This window comes from Castanea sativa, chromosome 10, assembly GCF_040712315.1.
Source record: "Castanea sativa cultivar Marrone di Chiusa Pesio chromosome 10, ASM4071231v1".
NCBI lineage: Eukaryota > Viridiplantae > Streptophyta > Magnoliopsida > Fagales > Fagaceae > Castanea > Castanea sativa.
Genome location: NC_134022.1, coordinates 20,511,853 through 20,537,191, shown reverse-complemented (window position 1 = coordinate 20,537,191; position 25,339 = coordinate 20,511,853).

Genomic DNA, 25,339 nt, shown 5'->3' with positions numbered 1-25,339 from the left:
TTACTACCCCAAGGTAAAGGATAGGTAAAATTTCTACTGGTTGCAATTGACTATTTTACTAAATAGGTTGAAGTAGAAGCACTACCAACTATTATAGAGGCAAAGATCCAGAATTTCATGTGGAAGAATATAGTTTGTAGATTCGGGATACCACGAATGATCATATCAGACAACTAGATAACAGTTTGACAGCAAAAATTTCATGGAATTTTGCTCAGGATTGGGGATCAAGAACCATTTTTCATCTTCGGGGCATCCGCAAGCCAATGGATAGACGAAAATGACAAACTGAACGCTGCTGAAGATCATCAAAGTTCGGCTAGAGGAGGCAAAATGAGCATGGCCAAAAGAGTTGCCTAATGTCTTATGGGCATACAGAACTACAGCAAGAACCCCAACAGGAAAGACGCCCTTCAGGCTTACTTATGGTATCGAGACAGTAATTCCAGTCGAAGTAGGAGTCACCAGCATGAGAAGAAAGACCTTTAATGAAGATAGTAACAACGATCAATTGAGAGTCAACTTGGATTGCCTAGACAAAGTAAGAGATTTAGCATCCCAAAATATGACGAGGTATCAGCAGAAGATGGCTGATTATTACAATAAAATGGTGAAGCTTAAAAGACTTGACATAGGAGACCTCGTTCTATGCAAAGTCACTCCAGCGACAAAGGATCCAACTTAAGGCAAGCTTGTACCAACCTGGGAAGGGCCCTACAAGGTCATCTATTACTCAAGACAGGGTAACTACCACCTGGAGACAATGGACGAGAAGAAGCTACCACGGCCATGGAACATCGAGCATCTGAAGAAATATCATCAGTAAATGTAACATATCATTGTATTCACAAAAGTGACATCTTTATATGAAATAAATCAATAATGTACTATTCAGCCAAAAATTCCAACGGATTGTATGCAAGTGTAGGACATCGAAAGTAGCCAAAGTGATAAGATTCCCTTAAACGGATGTAAATCATTAACAAACCCAAAGAGTAATAAGATTCCTTAAGTGGATGTAAATCACCTAAAAGTGGCTAAGTGATAAGATTCCCTTAGATGGATGTGAATCACTAGCAAAGCCAAAAAGTGATAAGATTCCTTAAGTGGATGTAAATCACCTAAAAATGGCTAAGTGATAAAATTCCCTTAGATAGATGTAAATCACTGAAGAAGCCAAAAAATGATAAGATTCCTTAAGTGAATGTAAATCACCTAAAAATGGCTAAGTGATAAGATTCCCTTAGATAGATGTAAATCACTAACGAAGCCAAAAAAGTGATAAGATTCCTTAACTAGATGTAACTCACCTAAAAATAGGTAAGTGATAAGATTCCCTTAGACTGATGTAAATCATTGACGAAGCCAAAAAAGTGATAAGATTCCCTTAACTGAATGTAAATCACCTAAAAATGGCTAAGTGATAAGTTTCCTTAACTGGAATGACTACCAAAATTCCTTGGACGAATACAAGTTATTCCTCTCAGGAGTAGCAGTCGCAAACTAAGAAGCCTCGTCCGTCTCCATCTCCTTGTCCACCTCCTCTAGGTCCACACCAGTAGGGTGCTTGATGAGATACCGCCGAAGAAGCTCAAAGCCCTTGTAGTACCAACTGAAGAGAACAATGTTGTACTCAGTTTATTAAAATGCTTCAACAGTCGTAGCAAAGATGGTCTTGACCCTCTGGTTCGCAACTTGGAGTTGCTCTTCCTTCTCCATGGTCAGATGCTTCTCAGTTCTCAGGTCGTCAACCAAAGTCTTAGCCTTTTCCTTAGTGGTGTTAGCCTCGTCCATGGCAGAAATAAGCTCCTTACACAGCTTAGCATTCTCCGCCTCCAAAACCTCCACCTTAGACCCCACTAATGCAGCCTTCGCCTTGTGGCTCAAGTACTCCGATGTAATGTGTATCATCTCTCCCAGGACCTAAAAAGGAGATCACGTAAAACACCAAACCTTCAGATTCATGCAAAAATAATAATAATAATAATAGAAGTACATCACCTAGACGAGCTTGTGGATGTGACGACCCACGATCTCGTTGAAGTGTATGCCCAAGAGCACCTTAAGATCCTCAACAGTGAAGGCATCCTGCGCCCTCGTTAGATCCAGGCCAGCGTTGTCCTAGATACTTGACAATCGTGGGTCAGCCTTTTCCTTGCCCTTGTCCATTACCCGCTGCTTCTTTGAACGATGGGTGGTTTTTTCCACCGAGGTAGCAGGAGATGCGACCCTCATGGCCTTAGGGATGGAAACCATGGGGAAACGAGAGATCCCTTCTCAACCACCCTTACCACCCTTTTCCCAAGGTGCGAGAGAGGCTCGTTCTTTCTGGCACTCATCTTGGCATACATCCCTTGATTAAACTCCGCCGTCATCTCTACAGCAGAGAAACACATGTAAAAAAAAAATCCAAGACAGTGAAGAACCAAACGAACACTCATACTTCTCCTCAATTTCAATAATGCGCAGAAGAAAGGAGGAAGGCTCTGGACCAAGGTAGTGATGAACTAAAGTTCTCAGATCGACCAAGTCATCGAAGTCGTCAATCGTCTTAGTGTAATTCAATAGCAGCTTGGACGCGCTTCTTGTACCTGCTCTTAAGCTTTGGACGCTTCTTAACTACACAGACGTTATAGATAGGAGGTTAGTGACAAATTAAGGAAAAAGAAGAGAAAGAAAGGAGTGGTAAGAAGACAGCACACCTAGACTCGGGGCTCTCCAACGACAAAGCAACCTAGGAACTTCACCCCAAAGATCGTCGGAAGGAGTCTCTCATCCGTCTCTAGACACAAAAAAGAACTTCAATTTCCAGTATCGAAAGGACGAAGGTAGATCAGTAATGATCCTCGCCTTCCTAACCCAGGGCACAAGTTCGTAGTACCCGTACTCCTTTGACTCCTTTAAACGGTACAAGTGTATGAATTCGTCCACCCTAATCATGTTGCCTTCAATGACGACCATCCATATCTCCATACAACTAATCACGATTCTCCACGAGTTTGACATAAGTTGCCCAGGAGCAATGTTGATATGGTTCAGGAGCTCTATAATGAAGGGGTCGATGGGAAACCTAAGACCGCATTGGAAAGCTGCTTCGTAAAAGCACACTTCCCCAGGCGAGAAATGACAAGCCCTCTCCTTTTCATGGGGAAGACTAATTCTAACGCTCTCAGGGAATTGAAACTTATCTCTAAACCTGGAGAGGGCGTTAGAGTCCAAAGCACACACCTCCCCGAGGGCATGAAAAACCCTAGTTTCTCTTCGGCCAGAAGCAGTGGTATCCACCTCCGCCTCAATAGGGTTGTCGCTAGACAACAACGCAGTTTCCAGTTCACTAGATCTCACCTCAGACATGATTCCTTAGCTACCCACTAACTCCTCAAACCAATCTACGGACTGACGCAATAAAGGAAATAGATCAGTCAAGGCCAAATCCAAACCGTGACCCCCAACTATAAACCCCTCGATTGAAGGACAGTGGGTATGGAAAGAACCTAAAGATGACCCTAATTGCACAAAAAGAAAAGAGACAGAGGGAAGAGTTGCCTAATTTCAGAACTTCCAAGCACGGAAACTAAAGAAAAAGAAGAACAGATTTCTAAACAGAACAAGAAAAGGCAGAAAAAATGTCACTACAGAAAAAGGAAAAGGAAAGAAAATGGCACCTCAAAAACTCCAAGGCTCAGAAATTCAAGCTCAGAAAAAATGGGAGACACCAAAGATTGAGAAGCTCAGAAAAAGTTGCAAAAATGGCAAGAAGTGAGAAAGTGGACAAGAAAGCAAAGAGTTTTTAAAAAAAACCAAGCCTAGGAATCTAAAAACCAGCAGGAAGACCAAAAGCCTCTCGAACCAAACAAAGGCATCCACCAATCAGAATGTGCTACATGGCCATGACATTTACGACATCGCCACTACGCATTAAATGCGATTAGAATGAAATCCTAAGGGTCACGTCTGAACAAAAAACTTTCCATCTTCCTGTGGTCGTCATTACACGTAAGGACGACCACAAAACCATAGGGGGGCAGCTGATAGGCCCAATAAATATCGCTGTCCAGATGAACCCATCAAGTACCATCGTCCACCCAGACCTAGCATGGACGATGATAGAAGAGCCATAAAGAGGAATATTTAATACCTCAGACAGTTACAAATTAGCCAATAAAACCGTTTGAGACCCATCACAACCCACATTGAATGGATCTAGAGGCGTTACAAAACAGGCACTTATGCCACCATAAATGGAGTACAACAGCTAGAAGAAAAGGGAATATATATAAGATACACTTTAGAACTAAAAGAGGTACATACACATATGCTAGAACACTAATACTTTGTTTATTTATGTTAAATTACCGATTGTCCCAAAAGTTTAAACTATTGGGATATGGTAAATTTAATCATTTAACCAATACTTCTAACACTCCCCCTCACGTGTGGGCCGAAACTACCTTTTAATAGGCGAGGCCCAACACGTGGGAATTTAAATGGGAGGTAGAGTGAAGGAGACAAGGATCGAACTTAGGATCTCATGCTCTGATCCTTATCTCCTTCACTCTACCTCCCATTTAAATTCCCATGTGTTGGGCCTCGCCTATTAAAAGGTAATTTTAGCCCACACGTGAGGGGAAGTGTTAGAAGTATTGGTTAAATGATTAAATTTACCATATCCCAATAGCTTAACCAGAGCATGAGATCCTAAATTCGATCCTTATCTCCTTCACTCTACCTCCCATTTAAATTCCCACGTGTTGGGCCTCGCCTATTAAAAGGTAGTTTCGGCCTACACGTGAGGGGGAGTGTTAGAAGTATTGGTTAAATGATTAAATTTACCATATCCCAATAGCTTAACCTTTTGGGATAATCGGTAATTTAAAATGGTATTAGAGCAAGAGATCCTAAGTTCGATCTCTGTTAAAAAGTTACATTCTCACTTGTGGGACCCCCACTTATAAAGGGAAAGTTTAGGCCCACAAGTGAGGGAGAGTGTGAGACTTATGGTTAAGTGATTAAATTTACAATTTTCTAGCAGTTTAAGTTTTTGGGACAATTGGTAATTTAACAATTTACTCTAGCTCTCATAAACCTCTCTGCCAATCCATTCATTGACTTTACCATCGGAGACTCTGTGACCGGCACCATACCCGTGACCACTCAGAGAGGATTCCATCCTCAACCTTACAAGTATTGAGACGAAGTCCGTGCTAACCTATCTGGACGAACATGCTTGACTAACTATCTCAGAATCATCAATAATAATTAACTTTTTTTAATTATTCATTTTTTTTAAAAAAAATTTTTTGATTATTGATCCGGTACGTAGAGGAGATGCACGTTCTTCCTTCTCTTGGTTCTTCGACACCTTTCTTGAACTTTAACTATAGATTCTCAATGCTCATTATCTGGCTGCCAAGGGGAATATATATATATATATAGACACACGCTACTTTCCTTGTTTGTCTTTGTCTTTTACCTACATCTTCAAGAACAGAGTTGCGCACTTTGAGTATATCACCCATGCTCTTCGATGCTCCTGACGTAAGGCATATTTAAGCATGCACTTTTTTTTTCTTTGTCTTTTTTTTTGAAAACAAGCATGCACCATTTCGTACAGCGCATTTACAATTTTAGGTAAAAATAATAATAATAAAGCGCAATATTAAAATCTTTCCTTATTCTTTTCGGTTTTTGACTTAAGTTCTTTTTTTTTTTTTTTTTAATAATTCCATATCTATAAAAGAGATCGAGTATTTAAATCCTAAATATTTCGGTTGGAAATACCAAAAAATATTGTGGCGGGCAAAAATGGACAACTAATATACCAAGTGGATGTTGATGTATTATTTTTGCACACACAATATAAATTTAGAAGTGAGATGTAAAGTCAACCTTTTAAGTACCCAATTACAATACAGCTAATAGTAATCAGATCAGTTCATAGTATGAAGTGAACATACTAAATAAATAAGGCATTTTACTGGCTAAGTGTTCATCCTTAGGTTTAATCTGAGGAAGGGGTTTGCAGTTGGTCAATTTATCTCTCTTTCTCTTTCTCTTGTTTTTTCTTTACTCCCCATTTACCTTTTTCTTTGATCCAGATGTTTCTTGGCTTTATATACTTAGCCAAAAATGCATCTGGACTCCACACTTAGAGAGTTACGATCACACTCCCTTAATACTTGTCCATTCAAGGCCTTATGATTAGGTCTTGCACTGAAGTTTTAGTTGTGTAGGCACTGTTAATGGTCTCCTCCCCATTAATGTGGCCAAGCAAGTGGTTGCAATGCATTTAATGCAAAGGGGATGACTTCTATATCCTTCCTTCTTCTTCTTCTCTTTCTTGTTTAGTGCCAAATCACTCTTCTCCCTCTTCAGGTTGCACTATGCTCCCTTTACCATGGATTCTCAACCTTTTGAGGTTAGGTGGAAGTCTTCAGAGCCTTTATTAAATGTAGTAGTTTAACTTCTCTATAAGTTATGTAAGCTCTTTTTAAGGACACTTCATGAAGTTTACCTCATCGGAAATGTCTTTGCCCATTTAATTAACTACTCTGGATCCTCGTCCCCCACAAGTAGTCTTGGCATTTGTGAATTAAGATTAATAAACTTGATTCACAGTATATTTAAGATTTCGTAAAATAAATGAATGATATAGAAAAAAAAATTTAAAATACAAAGAATTATTGAGATATAAGAACTAAAAATGAAAAATAAAAATGTTAAAATTATATTGTTTTTGTTATTGTGCTTTTATTTTAATAGACATAAAACAAGAGAAAAAAAAATAAGACTATAAATTAATGGAATTGTTTATGAACAATTCAGATTTAGCTCAAGGAAAAATTTGTTTATCTTCAGCAAATAAGTCAGGCTCAAGTCTAGGTTTAGGTTTTAATAATATACACGTCAAACTCAAACATAATAATGTGTTCATAAAAAAATTCATGAGTATAAGACTTGATATAACTATTTTTAATATTATATCTTTATATGTATACATGTATAATAATATACTTGTGGAAATTTGTGAATAAGTATATATATTATAAGATGCTAAACTATTATTTATAATTTATTAATAATATAAATAGTACATCTCATAGTAAATTCATATATAACTCTAAACAATACCTAAATATTATAAGTTCAAGAACAAAAATTATTTTTTTCTAATTAACTCGAACAATATAATTTCAACTATTGTTTAATTATAATTATTATTATTGTGGGGGGGGGGGGGGGGACAAGGATCCAAAAAGTTGATATAATAGGCGAGGCATCTATGAGGAGGTAAACTTCGGGAAATGTTGGCGGGATGACCTCTAAAAGTTACACCTAACACATACAAAAATTGAACGACTATAGTTGGCGAGGGCACTGAGGACATTTATCTAACCTTGGAAAGTCAAGAGTCAGAGTTAAAGGGAGCACGATGCAACTTGAGGGTGGTCAAGGGTAACCGTGCGTTGAACAAGAAAGAGAAGAAAAAGGAAGGACAAAATAGCCATCCCATCTGCATTACATGCCCTACAATCACTTAGTTGACTGCATTAATGGGAAAATGACCATGAATAGTTCCCACACAGCTCACACCTTAGTGTAAAAACCTTCTAGCAAGGTCTTGATGGGACAAGTATCAAGCAATTCTAATCCAAACCCTCCAAATGTAAAGTCTAGATCCATTTTGGCTAAACTATATAAAGCCAAGAAGCACCTAGATCAAGGAGGTTTTCTTTTTTGGGAAAGAAAGAGGAAAAAGAGAGAGATTATCCAATTGTAACCTCTTCCTTGGACCCAACCCGAGGACGAACACTTAGCCATTTCAGGGCTTTTTTTGACTAAATACTTTTACTTCACACTTAAGACTGAACTGATCATCAATTTTTATCACATAATGGGTACTTAAAAGTTGACCTAGCATTCCACCTCTAAACAATAATTGTGTGAGCAAATAGTAATACGATTAGCACTTGCTTATTTTTCCTATTTTACCTTTTGCCCACCACAATTATGAATTTATTATTTTGTAAAATAAAATAATCACGATGATTACTTTATATAGGGAAAGAATACGTTAATCATTTTTCTCATAAAAAAAATTGAACTTATTCAAGGAGAATTCAAACTCAACTTGTATTTGAAATAATTTTTTTTAAGAAACAATTTTTAATTTTTAATATTTGATTCAGCTTGATTCCATTTAGACCCTAAAAAAATTCATCATGATCCTGAAATTTGACAAAAATGAACAAAAGTTAAAAAATAAATAAACCTTTTTATCCAAAAAGAAGAAAAAGGGAAGTTCATTACGTTGTTTATTGAACATATTTAAGCATGCACATTTTCAGACAACGCACTTACCATTTTAGGTTAAACAAAAAAAACTAAGAAAGCGCAATATTAAAATCTTTCCTTATTCTTTTTCTGTTTTTGACTTAAGTTCTTTTTTTTTTTTTTTTAATAATTCAATCCTTATGAACTTATAATAGAGATAGAGGTTTGAATTCTAAATGTTTCCGTTAAAAATATAAAAAAAGTATCAATTAATTAAATCACAAGACTCTTGGCATTTGTGAATTAAGGTTAATGAACTTGATTCACAATGTATTTAGGATTAAAATAAATGAATGATATAGAAAAATAAACTTAAAATACAAAGAATTATTGAGATATAAGAAGTAAAAATGAAAAATAAAAAAACATAAAATTATATTATTTTTTTATTGTGCTTTTATTTTATTAGACATAAAACAAGAGAAAAAAAATATAAGACTGTAAATTAATGGAGTTGTTTATAAAAAATTCAGATTCAGCTCAAGGAAAAATTGTTTATCTTCAACAAACAAGCTCAGCTCAAGTCTAGGTTTAGGTTTTAATAATATACACGTCAAACTCAAACATAATAATATATTCATAAACAAATTCATGAGTATAAGACTCGATATAACTATTTTTAATATTATATCCTTATATGTATACATGTATAAAACTATACTTGTAAAGAGTTTAGTTAGATTGTGGAAATTTGTGAATAAGTATATATATATATATATATATATATATATATTATAAGATGCTAAACTATTATTTATAATTTATTAATAATATAAATAGTACATCTCGTAGTAAAATTCATATAATTATTTTTTCTAATTAACTCGAACAATATAATTTCAACTATTGTTTAATTATTAATTATTATTATTGCGGGGGAGGGGGGGGGAGGATCCAAACAATTGATATAATAGGTGAGGCATCTATGAGGAGGTAAACTTCGGGAAATGTTGGCGGGATGACCTCAGAAAGTACGCACCTAACACATACAGAAATCGAACAACTTTAGTTGGCGAGGGCATTGAGGAAATTTACCTAACCTTGGAAAGTCAAGAGTCAGAGTTAAAGGGAGCACGACGCAACTCAAGGGTGGACAAGGGTAACTTCGCATTGAACAAGAAAGAGAAGAAAAAGGAAGGACAAAATAGTCATCCCCTTCGTATTAAATGCCCTACAACCACTTAACTGACCGCATTAATGGAGAAATGACTATGAATAGTGCCCACACAGCTCACACCTTAGTGTAAAAACCTTCTAACAAGGTCTTAATGGGACAAGTAATAAGAAATTCTAATCCAAACCCTCCAAATGTAAAGTCTAGATGCATTTTGGCTAAACTATATAAAGCCAAGAAGCACCTAGATCAAGGGGGTTTTCTTTTTTGGGAAGGAAAGAGGAAAAAGAGAGAGATTATCCAATTGTAACCTCTTCCTCGGACCCAAGCCGAGGACGAACACTTAGCCATTTTAGGGCTTTTTCTGACTAAATATTTTTACTTAATACTTAAGACTGTACTGATCATCAATTTTTATCACATAACGAATACTTAAAAGTTGACATAGCATTCCACCTCTAAAAATTAATTGTGTGAGCAAATAGTAATATGATTAGCACTTGCTTATTTTTCCTATTTTACCTTTTGCGCGCCACAATTATGAATTTATTATTTTGTAAAATAAAATAATCATGATGATTACTTTATATACGGAAAGAATATGTTAATAATTTTTCTCATAAAAAAATTGAACTTATTCAAGGAGAATTCAAACTCAACTTGTATTCGAAATAATTTTTTTTTTAAGAAACAATTTTTCATTTTTAATATTCGATTCAGCTCGATCCCATTTAGACCCTAAAAATAATGCATCATGATCCTCAAATTTGACAAAATGGACAAAAGTTAAAAAATAAATGAACCTTTTTATCCAAAAAGAAGAAAAAAGGAAGTTCATTACGTTGGTTATTGAACATATTTAAGCATGCACATTTTCGTACAGCGCACTTACCATTTTAGGTATAAAAAAAACTAAGAAAGCACAATATTAAAATCTTTCCTTATTCTTTTTCGGTTTTTGACGTAAGTTCTTTTTTTTTTTAATAATTCGATCCTTATAAATTTATAATAGAGATCGAGGTTTGAATTTTAAATGTTTTCATTAAAAATATAAAAAATATCAATTAACTAAATTACAAAACTCTTGACATTTGTAAATTAAGGTTAATGAACTTGATTCACAGTGTATTTAGGATTTTTGTAAAATAAATGAATGATATAGAAAAATAAATTTAAAATACAAAGAATTATTGAGATATAAGAAGTAAAAATGAAAAATAAAAAAACTTAAAATTATGTTATTTTTGTTATTGTGCTTTTATTTTATTAGACATAAAACAAGAGAAAAAAAAAAAAAAAGACTATAAATTAATGGAGTGTTTATGAACAATTCAGATTCAGCTCAAGGAAAAATTGTTTATCTTCAACAAACAAGCCGGGCTCAAGTCTGGGTTTAGATTTTAATAATATACACATCAAGCTCAGACATAATAATGTATTTATAAATAAATTTGTGAGAATAACACTAGATATATATAACTATTTCTAATATTATATCTTTGTATGTACTTATATACTTATATAGAGTTTAGGTAGATTGTGGAAGTTTGTGAATAAGTATATATATTATAAGATGCTATGCTATTATTTGTAATTTATTAATAATATAAATAGTACATTTCATAGTAAAATTCATATATAACTCTGAACAATACTTAAATATTATAACTTCAAGAACAAAAATTATTTTTCCTAATTAACTCAAACAATATAATTTCATTTATTGTTTAATTAGTATTATTATAAATTTATTATTTTGTAAAAAAAAATCACAATGATTACTTTGTGTAGGGAAAGAATATGTTAATCATTTTTCTCATAAAAAAAATTTGAATTTATTCAAGGAGAATTCAAACTCAACTTGTATTCGAAATAAATTTTTTATTTAAAAAAAAAACAGTTTTTAATTTTTAAAATTCGATTCGGCTCGATTCCATTTAGACCCTAAAAATAGTGGATCATGATCCTCAAAATTGACAAAATGGACAAAAGTTAAAAAAGAAATGAACCTTTTTATCCAAAAAGGAAGAAAAAGGGAAGTTCATTACGTTGTTTCGTTCCATTCATTTTCTACTTCTAATAAGTAGTACCAGTAAAATAATTTTTGAAGTCAAGTCCGTGGCACGGAAAACATCCGTACTTACTTTTTTTTTTTTTTTTTTTTTGGATAGGAAATCCGTACTTACTTTGATGACTTGAATTGAATGATAAAATATTGTTTGAGTTCATTACCTCTATCTTTTCGTGCTATCTAATTGGATCAATATTAGCCATCAAAAAAAAAAAAAAAATTGGATCAATATCCTGCTATGTCAGTATAGTTGCTGCACCGTCATTCCACTCGGTACCTACAGTCTCGGAGTCCAATCACCAGGTCCTCTCCCATTTGTACACCAAAAAATCCAGTTGCTTCCCAATCCACTACGCTCTTCAGAGCATGTTTAGGCATGTTACTCCATTGTTCTCCAAACTAAAAATTAAACAAAAAAGAAAAAAAAAAGAAAAGAAGATTGGCATGTCATCGCACTACGCTCATCGCACTTTTATTATTATTATTATTATTTTTTTTTAAACGTTTCTAAAATAGATAGGATTTAGAGATAACAATATGGAGTTGAACAATGTCAAATTATGAGTATTTCGTCTCCATATCATCAACTCTTGGTAGAGCGAAAAAATTCATATATATATATATATATAGAGAGAGAGAGAGAGAGAGAGAGGTTTTGGGATGATGCCAAGGTATATGTTAAAATAAAGTATATAAATAATTTAAATATATATACACACGCGCGCATAATCAAGGTGGTGTAAGGAAAGTAAAACTTAATCCAACCAATTCATGAAAGAGTTCATGCATTAGGATCATTAAACTTTGGGAATTTTTCTAATAATTTGACATTGTCCAACTCCATTGTTTAGCATCTTATAATATATATACTTATTCACAATGCTCGTGTTAATAATTGAATTTTTAAAATCTTACATGTTCACAGCTAAATGGATTAGCATTAAATTTTTTTCATAATATTTTCAACTATTAAATAAATGTTAAAATAACGCTAATCAAAGTTTGTTTAAATGTTGATGATGTGATAAAATTCAAATCATTCTTGTAATATTTAACAATTGAAATTTTCTTTTTTCTTTTTTTTTGGGAGTTAACCTAAAAATTTTAAAGTGTCTCAATTTTGAAGGTCATGGGTTGTAGAGGTTATTTTGGTTTCATTATAATTGCAAGCTACCTCTAGCCTCATATTTTATGCATTAATTAGTCACAAATAATTTGTTCAAAACCATTATGTTTGGGTCAAGAGTTTTTTAAACTCAATCAATTGTTATATTCTAGTTTTTACAATAGTGACATTTAGGGTTTATATCCCAACTCTTAACTATTGAATTATCAAAAAAAAAAAAAAGTAATAAAAAAGAAAAAACCCCACTATGTTTGGTAACTTTTTAGTAACAAAAGCCATGTCTAACCTTTAAGAACAATAATAAAATTTTAAAAAGGGGATAAGAAAAAATATTATTGTTTGATGTGTCTTACAACAATTAGACATGGAATTCGAATTTAGATTCTCTCTATGGAAAGACCAAACCATGTCAGCACGTTAGATCATTCTTATCAGGTGTGCCAAATGTCAAATATTTGACACTTGGCACACCAAGTACAAAAAACAGAGCATCATGAGGTGTGTTAAATGTCTCAAAATTTTGAGACATGCTATAGTACACTCTCAAATATGAGAGCGTACAGACAGATGTGTTATAAGTTTTAATATTTTTTTTATTCTCTTTTTACTCTCCTCTCTCATCGCTTTCTTCTTTTCTCTTCTTTCTCACTTCTTCTCTCTCCGTCAAACTCTATCTCTTCCCTCTCAGTCCTTCCTGCTCAAGATCTCTCTCATCTTCAATGGTGTTTGTTGAAAATTTTGAGTTTTTTCTTTTTTTTTTTCTCTTTTATTGAGGTTTTTGGATTCGGAATTTGTTGGAGATCTAGTGATTGTGATTGTAGTTTGTGGCAGTTGATTTGTCGTTGGTGGTTAGTTTATGGCGGTTTTGAGTTAATGTATTATTTAATGTGTTGGATATATTATTTTAATGTATAGGATTGAAGAATAGAAGATGTGATAAATGATGAATTGAAAAATGGTGTGTTAAAATAATAAAGTAAGTTTTTAGTATGTTAAAATGAAATTTTTTATTAGAGAGCTGATGAGAATGCTCTTATAAGACTTATGGCATTATATTGCATGTGTAAACAAATATATATAAAATGCTCAGTATTTATAGGATACTAATCTTATGCTATAATAACCCTAGGCTACCTTAGAGTAATCCTAGGGTCACTATATTACATACAAGTAATATAGTTAGGATTACAAATGGTACAGTAAGTGTAAGTGCACAATTGCACCTGGACCCAAGAACAGTTATGGGCTCAGGCCCAATGAGCCTTAAACAATGAAAATTTTTAGAGAGTGGGCTTGAAACCCAGGTTAGAAGTGAGTGAAGATTAAATGACAAACTAAAGATTGCCAGTATTAGGAAACAGCAAAGAGTAATGTAAATAGGTCTCCTCGGACGTAAGCCGAGAGCTGTTCTTATATTATCTCTCTCTCTCTCTTTGTCTTTTTTTCTTTTTAGGTTACAAAAAGTTCCGTCCTCATTTCTGTTCTAGGTCTTTCCTTAAATACTCTTCTTCTTAATACTTTATACACGTGTTGCCCCCAACTCCTCCCTTAGTATAGATATTTCTTTTCTTAATGCCTTTGAACAGTAACTAGAAGTTTCCCTTCCACTGTTTAAGTGTCACCTCCCCATTAATGCGGCCAGGGTGGTAGGTGCAGGGTCTTTAATGTGGAGGTAGCAGCCTTTGTCTTTGACATTTCTTCAACACTGGTGCTTCTGGGGCATTCAAGGGTTCACCCCTTTTAACCATTGGTCTTGACCGTGTCATTCCCTAACCTGTACCATGAAGTCCCGGGTTCTCTGGTGTCAGTCCGAGGGTAAGTTCACCCTCGGCTGGGTCCTCGGACCCTCGGCGCATGGGCCGACCCATAGTATTAACAATTTCCAAACCCAGGGTCAGGTCGGCCCTCCTTAACACGGCCCAAAAGGCCCATGTTCCCATCAGGATCTTTTTACCCCCCACAGTAAGTATTTATGCCTTAGACATTCATATATTCTTAAGAGTACTCACATCACTTTAGTGTGATGGTCACTTTATAAATATCAGTACTTGTGAAATGTGGGGGCAAAGGCTGGGATTCAAGTTTTCAAAATAGAGTTTCACACGCATATATACTTAGATTAAATTAAAGTAGAATTTCTATCTTGTACAAAAAACTCATACCTAATTTTGCATCTTTAGGGAAAATTATCTCTTTAAAAAGCCACTTTTTCTATTTTAATTAACTACTTACTCCCACTTGCTATCACTTCGTAACTCCATAAAAATATTCTTTTTTATAAATATTTATTAATTTTACCTTCTCTTTAAATCAAGTAAAATTAGCATCAACATTTAAATATTTATTAATTTTCAAATTTTAAATCAAGTAAAATTAGCATCAACAAACAGCCTCCTCCATATGCCAAGGCCATAAAGTGTAGAATATAAGTGTCAATACCGTACCTGAAGCTATATCAGTTTGGCCAGTGGTATGACATATTTCGGATACCGGTCAATACCAGTATACCGTTTCGAGGATACCGCTATTTTTTTACTATTTTATATAATATACAAGGTTATAATGATTTTTTTTATAAATATTTAGTTATAATGATTATTTTATTGTAATGTTTAATGTTTTATATAATAATGTTTTATAGATAATCTAATATTCTAATATAAACCACATTATTATATATTATTATTATTGATTGTAATGTACCGGAACAAAAGTTACAAAACAAATATATCTTATTATAATGAAAAAATAAAGAAAGATAAAACAGTTGTACACCACTTATCCTTTTTTTTGGGTAAACCAAATAGCTATACACCACTTATTCTTTTTTTTGGGTAAACCAAACAGCTGGTACACCACTTCTTCTTCTTTTTTGAGAAAGAGAAAGAAAGTGAACTGCTTCATAGTTCGGTCTGCTTCATAGCAACATTGAGTGCTTGAGCAGCGATTAACCAGTGTGGAGCAAATAAACGACAAAGTAGCAAGAGAGAAAGAGGTGCACCAGTTCGCCGTCGAGGAGTGGCGTTACAAATTCCTAGCAAGAACACTAGCGGCGTGGTTAACTGGCCATGGCAAGCGGTGCAATTGGGACAGTACTAGTGTTACCACCGAGGAGTGTTTGTTTTTTTTTTTTTTTTTTTTTTTGAGTTTATATATGTTGTAAATTTGGAATTTATATATGTTCACCGGTTGCCTTTGCATTTTTCTTTCATTTTTCTCCTTCTTTGCTGGGTTTTTTTTGGCTTACTCAAAATCTCAGATTTGCATTTTGTGTTTCGGCCTGATATCCATTTACCGGCCGAAACAACCGGATTTTGCCAGTACGGCCAGTATTTTTTTCGGTACGAAACAGGGGTGTATCTGTATTGGTGCACTGGCCGGTATGATATATGTCGGTTGGTACGGTACAATATCACCCACACTGAATATAACAAACAAAATCTCTCATATCCGTCTACCCACTTAACAAAAATCAGTGCAAATAAAAATTTTAAAACACAATTCTTGAAAGTTGAAACCAGAAAACTGAATAATTGGACAAAAATAGGAGAGAGAGAGAGAGAGAGAGAGAGAGAGAGAGAGGAAGGCATGAACAAAGGAGACCTCGTTGGGAGCTGCAAACAAAAATGTTGATCTAGAAAAAGACATTCTTATTTTATTTGACCATACTGTCGTTGCAAAGTCGCTTACCCATATCACCGCCGAAGAGAGAGAGAGAGCTACACTCCTTTGTAACAATTAATATTGAGCAATGTAACTTTTTGCAAATTTTTTCACAGTGAAATTAACAATATGGGATTTTTTTTGTTTGTTTTTGTTTTTGTTTTTTTTTTTTTTTGTGATTTCTAGCTTTAGGTGCATAACATACTGTATTTAGATCCAAGAAAAAAACTATTGTAAATCCTGCTTCATGTAACAAGTGATCATGATATTAAAATCCTCCCATATGAACTTCTAAATGATAGTTTTTAAGGTTCATTAGTTTGATCATACACATCAATCAAAATTGATATATGATGCTATTAATAAATCAACCATATACATTTTAAAATAAAAATTATTATCACGTTAAATTTACACACTTCCTAATCAATTCGAGTCTAAAACAAAATCATCATGAATGTAATTAGATTGTATGAAGAGATTGTTAGACAATGATATAAAGTATAAAGTTTGATTAAAGAATTAACGTATAAAGAGGAATGGAAATGAAATTCAACCAACATATAGAAGAGAGAAATGACTTAGTGCACCATTTCATTTCCTTGTCCCTAATGTAATTGATTTTTCTCCTAACAACTTGCAAAGATGGGGGGCCAAATTGGGCTGCGAGAAAAGGGGCACTTTGTACGATTTAAGATTCAACCAGGCAATTGAGATAATTAATATCATATATGACTGAAATTTTCAGTTGATGTGACCAAGTAGCATGTACTGCATTCCCAAAAAAAAAAAAAAAGTAGCATGTACTATGTGTTAACATTTTTCAAATTGATGAAATACACGTAGAAGATGCTGGTTAAAGTGGAGCAATAATAATAATAATAATAATAATAATAATAATAATATTATTATTATTATTATTATTATTATTATTATTCTTCGCTAGTTGAAATTTGAAAGAGATAATTTTGAATTTTGAATTTTGAATATCTCTGCTAGACCCTAATCTTAATTAATCTTAGAAGTAGTTCTACTAATTTCCCGTATTTGAAGAAATCTGTGGTTATAATGCTAGTGTCAAAATATGAGATAATAATAAGCAGTAAAAAGTTAAACTTTTATTCAAAATAATAATAATTATAAAGAGGTTAAGTTCTACACTGCTAAGAAATGAGTAAGGATGCATGTTTATTGTTAGAGAACACAAGATTGCAAGGTCTCTACAGGTATCTAGACTCAGGCCTATTCTCATTTACTTGTAAATCACCTATATATGTTACTTGTACTCTACGATCATGAACTATATTAATAATAATTAATAAAAGTTAGAATCTTTTTTGTTTGTTGTCATTGATGTTCATGAAATATATAGGATATATAATAAGATGTATTATTCTCCCTTCATTCAAATTAGTGTCATGGTTGAGTTTGATGTCAGATCTCTTATGCAAAAAGCAAAGAATAAGTTAAATTTGTACAATACATAATATTACCTATCGATTCTTTAAGAAAAGAATAATAATTTAAGTTAAAATAAGTTTTACTATTACTTTAGAGTCTGGTTAAAAACTTTAAACCTCGTAAGACAAATTGTAGAATTATTAATTGAACGCATAAGTGTGATAATGGCATGGGCGGCTCCACTTGAAGCCTAGAGGTTCAAATGAACCCTTTGACAAAAAAAATATGTACTATATATAATTAAAAAAAAAAAATTGTTTTGACCCCCTAAAATATAATTTTGAGCGCTGATTTAAATTTTTTTTTTTTTTTTTAAGTCCAGCTTAAACAAACTTGAATATGATCATCTTAATAATTTCTTAGTCTTTATAAACACACAAACACACACACCCAAAAACCCAATAAAAAGCCAATTTGATCTAAAATCTGGTAAAAATCAACAACAAAAGTAGAAAATTTTTAAACTTAAAGCTTAGAAAAAACTATTTTAGATCTTAAAAAAATTTGAAATAAATCAATCAAACAAGAGATTAGTGGATGCATAATTGCTTGACTATGTATATTAACAAAGATGTAGATCATAAAGTTTATAATGAAAATATCATGCAACAATTTTAAAATATGAAACATTGTAGAAACAATTGTAAAACTTCATGTATTTGGGTTTTTGTGTGTGTGTGTGTGTGTTTTTGGTGATGTTAATAAATTCAAGTTCTATTTTTAAAAAATTTTGTATAATTTATGTTACTTATTGGCCCTCTAGGAAATTATTCTGGAGCTGCCGAGTAGGCAAGAAATTACCCTAAACATGCGCAATTGTTTTCAGCAGCCAGTATTTGATTAAAGGAACAAAAGTGTACATCTAACAAGAATAAAGTTCGGTATAACAATTATTAACTGCAAGAAAGAATGATAGGGTAATAATAAAATTCAACTATAAGATTAATGGCATTATCATTAGGAGTGCTAAACATCTCATTACTTGCTTTCTGTCTCCTATCTTCTTGAGTAAGTGCTAAATGAGTTCTCCATTTACTTTGTAAACCAACATCTCTAGCATAATTCTGTTCGTGTAACTAGACACTAATAACATACCATCACATTACCAAATAAATAAAGAAATAAATATATATATATATATATATAATATCACTAATTAGAGTGAAAGAGGAAAATATCTGAGATTAAACAAAAAATAGTATATGCATTTTTTTGATTTGAAATGTTGAGCCAAATGAGTTGTTAAATAAGATTAAAGTTTTTTTTTAGAGATAGTTGTAAAATGCCCCGCAACTCAAACAATTTCTACTTCTAAACTTCCAAACACTTTCTGTAATGAAAAGTGTCAATTCAATTACAAGGGTTTTGGCAAATAAGATTAAGAGTTAAATGCAAAAAAAAAAAAAAAAAAAAAAAAAAACCTCTTATGATATGAGATATTATTAAATGACCCTCTTATTGCAAAATTGACTTTTCAAATTCTTGTGGTATTTAAAATAATTCAATTAACCCTTCTGTTACCCTCATTTCTACTAGAGATAAAATAATCACGTGGGCATCACGTTATAACTTTCACCTAACATATATATCCACTTGGTCATTTTTTGTCCAAGTAAAATTAGCAAAATGGTCAATTGCATTATCTTAAATACCACAAGGGTTTAAAAAAAACAATAGTTTTATAGCAAAGGGGTGTATTTAAAAATGAGTAATTCCGTGATAGAATAGATTTATGTTTTTTACTGTGTGTTTGGTGTAAGTGCACAATTGTACCCGGACCCAAAGACAAACGTAGGCTCAAACCCAATAAGCCTTAAACAATAAGATTTGTAGAGTGTGGATTTGAAATCTAGTTTAGGAATGTTGGAAGCTCGATTAGCAGGCTAGAGTGTCGTAATCTGAGCAAATGATAAACAAATATAACAAGGGAACCTCCTCGGACGTAAGCCGAAGACAATTTGTATGTATATTCTTCTTTTATGCCAAAGTTTACGATTCTTAGTTCTCCTTTTGGCTAAGGGGCCTCCCCTTTTTCTTTCCTATCTTGTTTTCTTAAATAATATTTCTTCTTCCCTATTTCGTCCACGTGTCACACAAATCTTTTCCTTTTTCTCCTCCTTTTTCCACCACCTTCTTGAAGTCTTTAAATAATAGTAGGAAGGTTGAATTCTACTGTTCAGGGGTCATTTTCCCATTAATGCGGCCAGGGAGGTAGGTGCAGGGTCTTTAATGTGGAGGTAGCAGCCTTTTTCTGAGATATTTTTCTCACACCGCTGCATTTAGAGAGTACTTGGATCCCCCTCTTACTCAATAGTTTTTCCAGAGATCTGCCTTTAATCTTCTTAGCAAGTCCCAGGGTTATCGCCAGGCTTGTTCGAGGAAACATTCCTCCTCGGACAACTCCTCGGACCTTCGCAGTGCAGCCTGACTTATGGGCCTAGAGGCCTTTAATCAAAAACAAACTGGTACCCGTCTATAAAGCCCAAAGCCCAAATGTTTGTTCAGGAACTTTTACCCTCCACATTTGGTATAAAGGACGGAAAAATGGAATGATGAAAAGGAAATTTTAAATACTATTATACCCTTATTATAAAACTTGAAGAATTGAAAAGTGAGTAGTGGATAATTTTGCAATTTTCTTCTTAATGTCATTTCCCCTCCTATTTTCTTCCCAATTTGGATGGACAAAAAAATGGTAAGCTCAAGTGGAAAACTCTAACCATCCATTTTTCTTTCCTATCCCTTTTCACTAGAATTAAACATTGAAAAATCACACATTCCTTACATTTTTTTCTTCCTCTATTTTCTATCATCTTCCTTTTCTCCCCCACAATATAAGATTAATATGAGGGGCACTTGATTAATGGATTTTACTTCCACAAATTTCTTTTCCCTTTACTGAATCTTTCCTTTTTTATGCAAATTATTTTCTTGGGATTCTCTTTAGGAATTGGTTTCTATTTGTTTCTCTTGATACCAAACAACAGGAAGAGCTAAGATATTTGATCACAAAAACATCAGAGAAAATTGGTTTTTGCCCTTTTTAAAAAAAATATTTAGCATTTTGCCCAATTTCTGAAACTATTTAGGGAAATGCCCCTGTTTTGAAACTTGATTTTCTAAAAATCAAGTTTCAATTTAAAACTCGATTTTTGGACAATCGAGTTATCGCGAATTGAAAATTAAAAAAAAAAAAAAAAAATTTGGAACTCAAGTTCCTTGAAAAAATTCAAGTGGAAAAAAAAAAAAATTTAAGTCCATGTTCGCTATAACTCGATATTCCAAAAATCGAGTTATACATTTGAAACTCAATTTTTAGAAAATCAAGTGTCAAAACAGGGATATTTCCTAATTAGTTTCAGACATGGAGCATTTTGCTGGAAAGTTTGTGAGAAATGGGTAAAAGCCCATTTTGGCTCAAAAACATCTATAATCTAGAAGGAAATGACTTTGTGTTTAGCAAATGGAGCCTTAACCATGGCAGCACCAAATGAGGTTAGCCTGTGATCTCTTTTGTTTGTGAGATAAGACACTAACAAAGTGATAACAAAGTTTAAAAAATGCAAAAAGATAGGACAAACGACAAGTGGAGAGTCCACTGAAAAGTCATGAAATTTCTGCTTCCGCTACTATAGAAAATGGAATTAATGCTCGGCCCTGAGGCATATTGCCACTGATACACAATGCTATTATTATTATTTTAGCTTAAGTTAGGTATCTGTCCAGCACTTACTTTTGTTGCTCAAATTAATAGGAAGCTATTGCAAGTTTGAAAGAAGAATGTGTATTTGCCGTATTTAAGAAAAATATCATACAATAGTGCATGCGCACAACCATAAGATAAGGAAAATTGTTGCGTCCCTCATCTTGACAAAGACTAAACAATTTTTGCAAATATCCCCTCCCCTCCCCTCCTTTTTTTTTTTTTTACAGAGGACAGAGTTTGCCTACAAACCAGTTAATTAATAGTATGTGTGTGTGTGTGTTTTTCCCCCTTTGAAAATGAATCTATGGACTCAGTAGCCTAAAGGTACTATCTCTTCCCTTGTCTCCGGTGTCATGGATTCAACCCACCTCCCCCTCCTTCCTCCAAAATTTAAAAAATATATATATATATCTCTTAGGATGGGCTACATATGGGGCCTAGAATTAAGCCCACAAAAGATTGGAAACTGGAAATGGGCCCTGGTCAAGCCCAAATGTAGCACTATTTCAATGGAGGACCAGGCCTGAGTCTGCCTTGTTAGACCCAATGGGCCAAGGAGATCGAGCTGGTACATGGACCACTCTAACAATCCTCTTGAACAGTCTCACCAGAAAATCAAGTCAAAAGTGATACATGAGAATGGCTGGTGAGAAGGTTAGAAGGGAATTCAATTAAGAAACAATTTAGGACCGTCGATTTTATTGTACCTCTTGAATCTATGGACCACTCTGTTATTCTTGAACCAATGTGTGGTACATCATAAATGAAATATTTATGATTGTTTACTTTATATTATACATCAAATTACCATGTGGCCTATGACAGTGAATTTATCAGGACCATCTGGCCTGTCGTTGGCTACTAGGCTGACAGTAAACATGTAGAAATTCTTTTGTTTGTGGTACTAAATAGCTTGAACTTTTATTGGGCTCAAAGTACATGGCTACCAATTTGGGGATGACTTTTTTTGGAAAAAAAAAAAAGGACAGATTTGAACCACTCAAGCAATTGATCCAAGTCGACAAAAAAAATCATAAACCAAAATTTTTTATTTTATTTTTCCTTACAAGAAGTTGGGAAAGAGAGATTTGAATCCATGTCTTCCAAATAGAAGAACCACGTAACGCACCTGAATTACAAGAATTAGTTATTATTATTTCAAGTTTAGAAGTACTTCATTTTCCCAAAAAAAAAAAGAGTTGAAAGGAGGAAAGGAACTTCCATATTTTAAAGGGGAAAAAAATTAGCACTTGACATGGGTTGTATGAGCCTTTAGGGATGGATGGCTAGGCCTAAACCCAGCACATAGTTCAAGCTAAAAGCTGGCTCAAATGTATAATTATATTGTATGAAACTGTTGCTAAGTAATAATTATGTTGTAGTATGAAACTATTAAGCGTAGTAAATGATCTAGCAAATAAGGGTAGTTGAAGCAGTTTGGACCCATGAAGGCTAGTAAAAGCATTTCTAGGAAAACCCAAGGTATAGATTCACCACACATACTATAAAGTTATTGAGTGAATCTATATTTTAAAGACATATACTAGGACTAGTTGCAAGTCTTGATTCCAAGAAATTGGGTTGTTCCTTCTAATTGTACCATGTCCCTATGATATTCAGCATGTATACTTTATATGAACCCTAAAAAAACCATAATTGCATGCATCCATCAAAATTTTTTAAAAGCTTTTTGAGACATGCTCACTATCATTAAATTGGAGTAGTACACAGTTTGTTTGGAAATTTTAGAGTTGAACCATTCTTTTGTTCTCTTTTCTTAAAGTATGTTGTCTAGATTAGAAAGTTAGATGAAACAGGTCATTTCAAAGTGCATAGTAAAAACTATTACATATAGATTATAGAGCATTAGCCAACCCTACAAGGGTTCTACTTTTGAAATTTTGAGGGGTGAAAAAAAGCATGATAGACTATAGTGCTTCAATGTTCAGTATTTCTAATAAATGACTCACTTTCTTTTACAAATGCCAATCATATATACCATTTCAAAATTTACAAAGGTAAATGTCAACAAGAATAAGGACTTTTTTGTTTAATAATTAAATTGTTGTGAGTCAAGAGAGGGAGTTTGAATCCTAATTCTCTTTTAGGAAAGAGACCAGTCCATAACACTAAGTTACAAGGGTAATGCCATAATGTATATCTTAGTATCACTAAGTTACAAGAAACCTAGGAATTATGTGCACAAAGTATTACCTTAAAAACCAAAATTATCACATTTATTTCAATGAACCTGACTTGTAACTGTGTCTTAGTTCTATGTCAATAATAAAGGGTAATGGAGTCATGTCTTGTTCATCACAATACATAATCGACTAAGTAACATATGTCAAGTCTTCTTAAAAAAGAAGAAGTAATTTATAACAATTGTCAAGAGTCATGTAATTTAGTGACACTTTCTAATCTTTTTTGTTAGAAGAACCAAATTTTAAATCTATCGATCCTAAGAGATTAGTCTAGTGATTCCATGAGATGGGTTCGTTTTCTAACCAACACGTTAAGACAACCTATGAGGAAATCCTACCTATAAATAAATATTCCAACATGCATGAGATGGAATAACTACACTAATGACTCATCACCCCATATTAATAAGGCGTAATGCGAAAGTCAAGTGCTCTTAGAACCTAATACTAGTAATTAAGGCGTAAATAATGCTATACTATCACCTTCAATTAACAATGTGATGAGAATCAACAAGCATTCAAGGATCCATTGCATGTTCCAGTTGGGCCTATTACAAGAGCAAGATCCAAGAAGCACTTAATGGGCTGATTCAAGAGATTTGGGATGATTCTAACGCAGGATGTTCCAAGCTTGGCCCAAAGGAAGATGAAGGTGTAGTAAATTTAATTCAAGCTATTTAGGGCTGATCTGACTTAATTGGGAGTGATTTATGGCATGAATTAATGGCTGATTGACTTTCCAGCTCTGTATCAATTAAGGCAGATTTTTTCCTATTTTGGATCTGCTAATTTCAGACCAAATCAGCTTTTATTTAGGGTTTTATTATTTAGTACGTTTTTTAGGTATTTTCCTTGTTTTTAGGTGCATTTAATGCTTTTTAGGTCAAACTTGATCCTGATATGGTAAGGTATCAATTAGGAGTTATTTCAGAATATATTTTCTTGTCTGTCAAGTTTTGTGGAGTCCTTAAATAGGCTCTGAAGTCTGTAAACGTTTTTCAGATTATTATTGAATAAAATTCAGAAAAGGTGAGGATTTGCTCTCTTTTGGTTCTTTAAGAACTGTGAACTTATCAAGGATTCTTCCTTGTGGCGTTCAAACTTTATACCTTTGGTTCGTGATTCTTTATAATCATTGGGTCAAAGTCAACTTATACATTTGGTTCGCGTTTCGATTATAAACGTTGGGTCAGGGTTTCTATCAAATATCTGATTTTTAGCTTTCCTGGGTTAAATATTCCAATATTTTTGTTGGGTCTCAAAGCGTGTCGATTGAGGTTCGCATCACAATGCTAAGGCTAAGCCATAGAAATTAATTTGTTGGTTGGGTTCAGTTCATGAACCGATCAGATAATCAAAGTTATACCTCAATTATCTCTATCTCTATATTAATTGTACGTAATAGTTTGCCAAAGTGTGGACCCAATATATATATATTAGGGTGGCTTACTGTCTCTCTTGCCCACTTCATGACCTCTTTAGCCATATGGGCAACTCTATATATAACCAACCACTTATTTTATTTATAAGCAATAATTAATGCGTAGAAAATGAGATCTTCAAACTATATATTAAGTTATAATTAATGTAATCTCACTTAAACATAAGTCTACTACACTAACATCACTCTTATTCTGCACTAATCACAATATGTTATCTG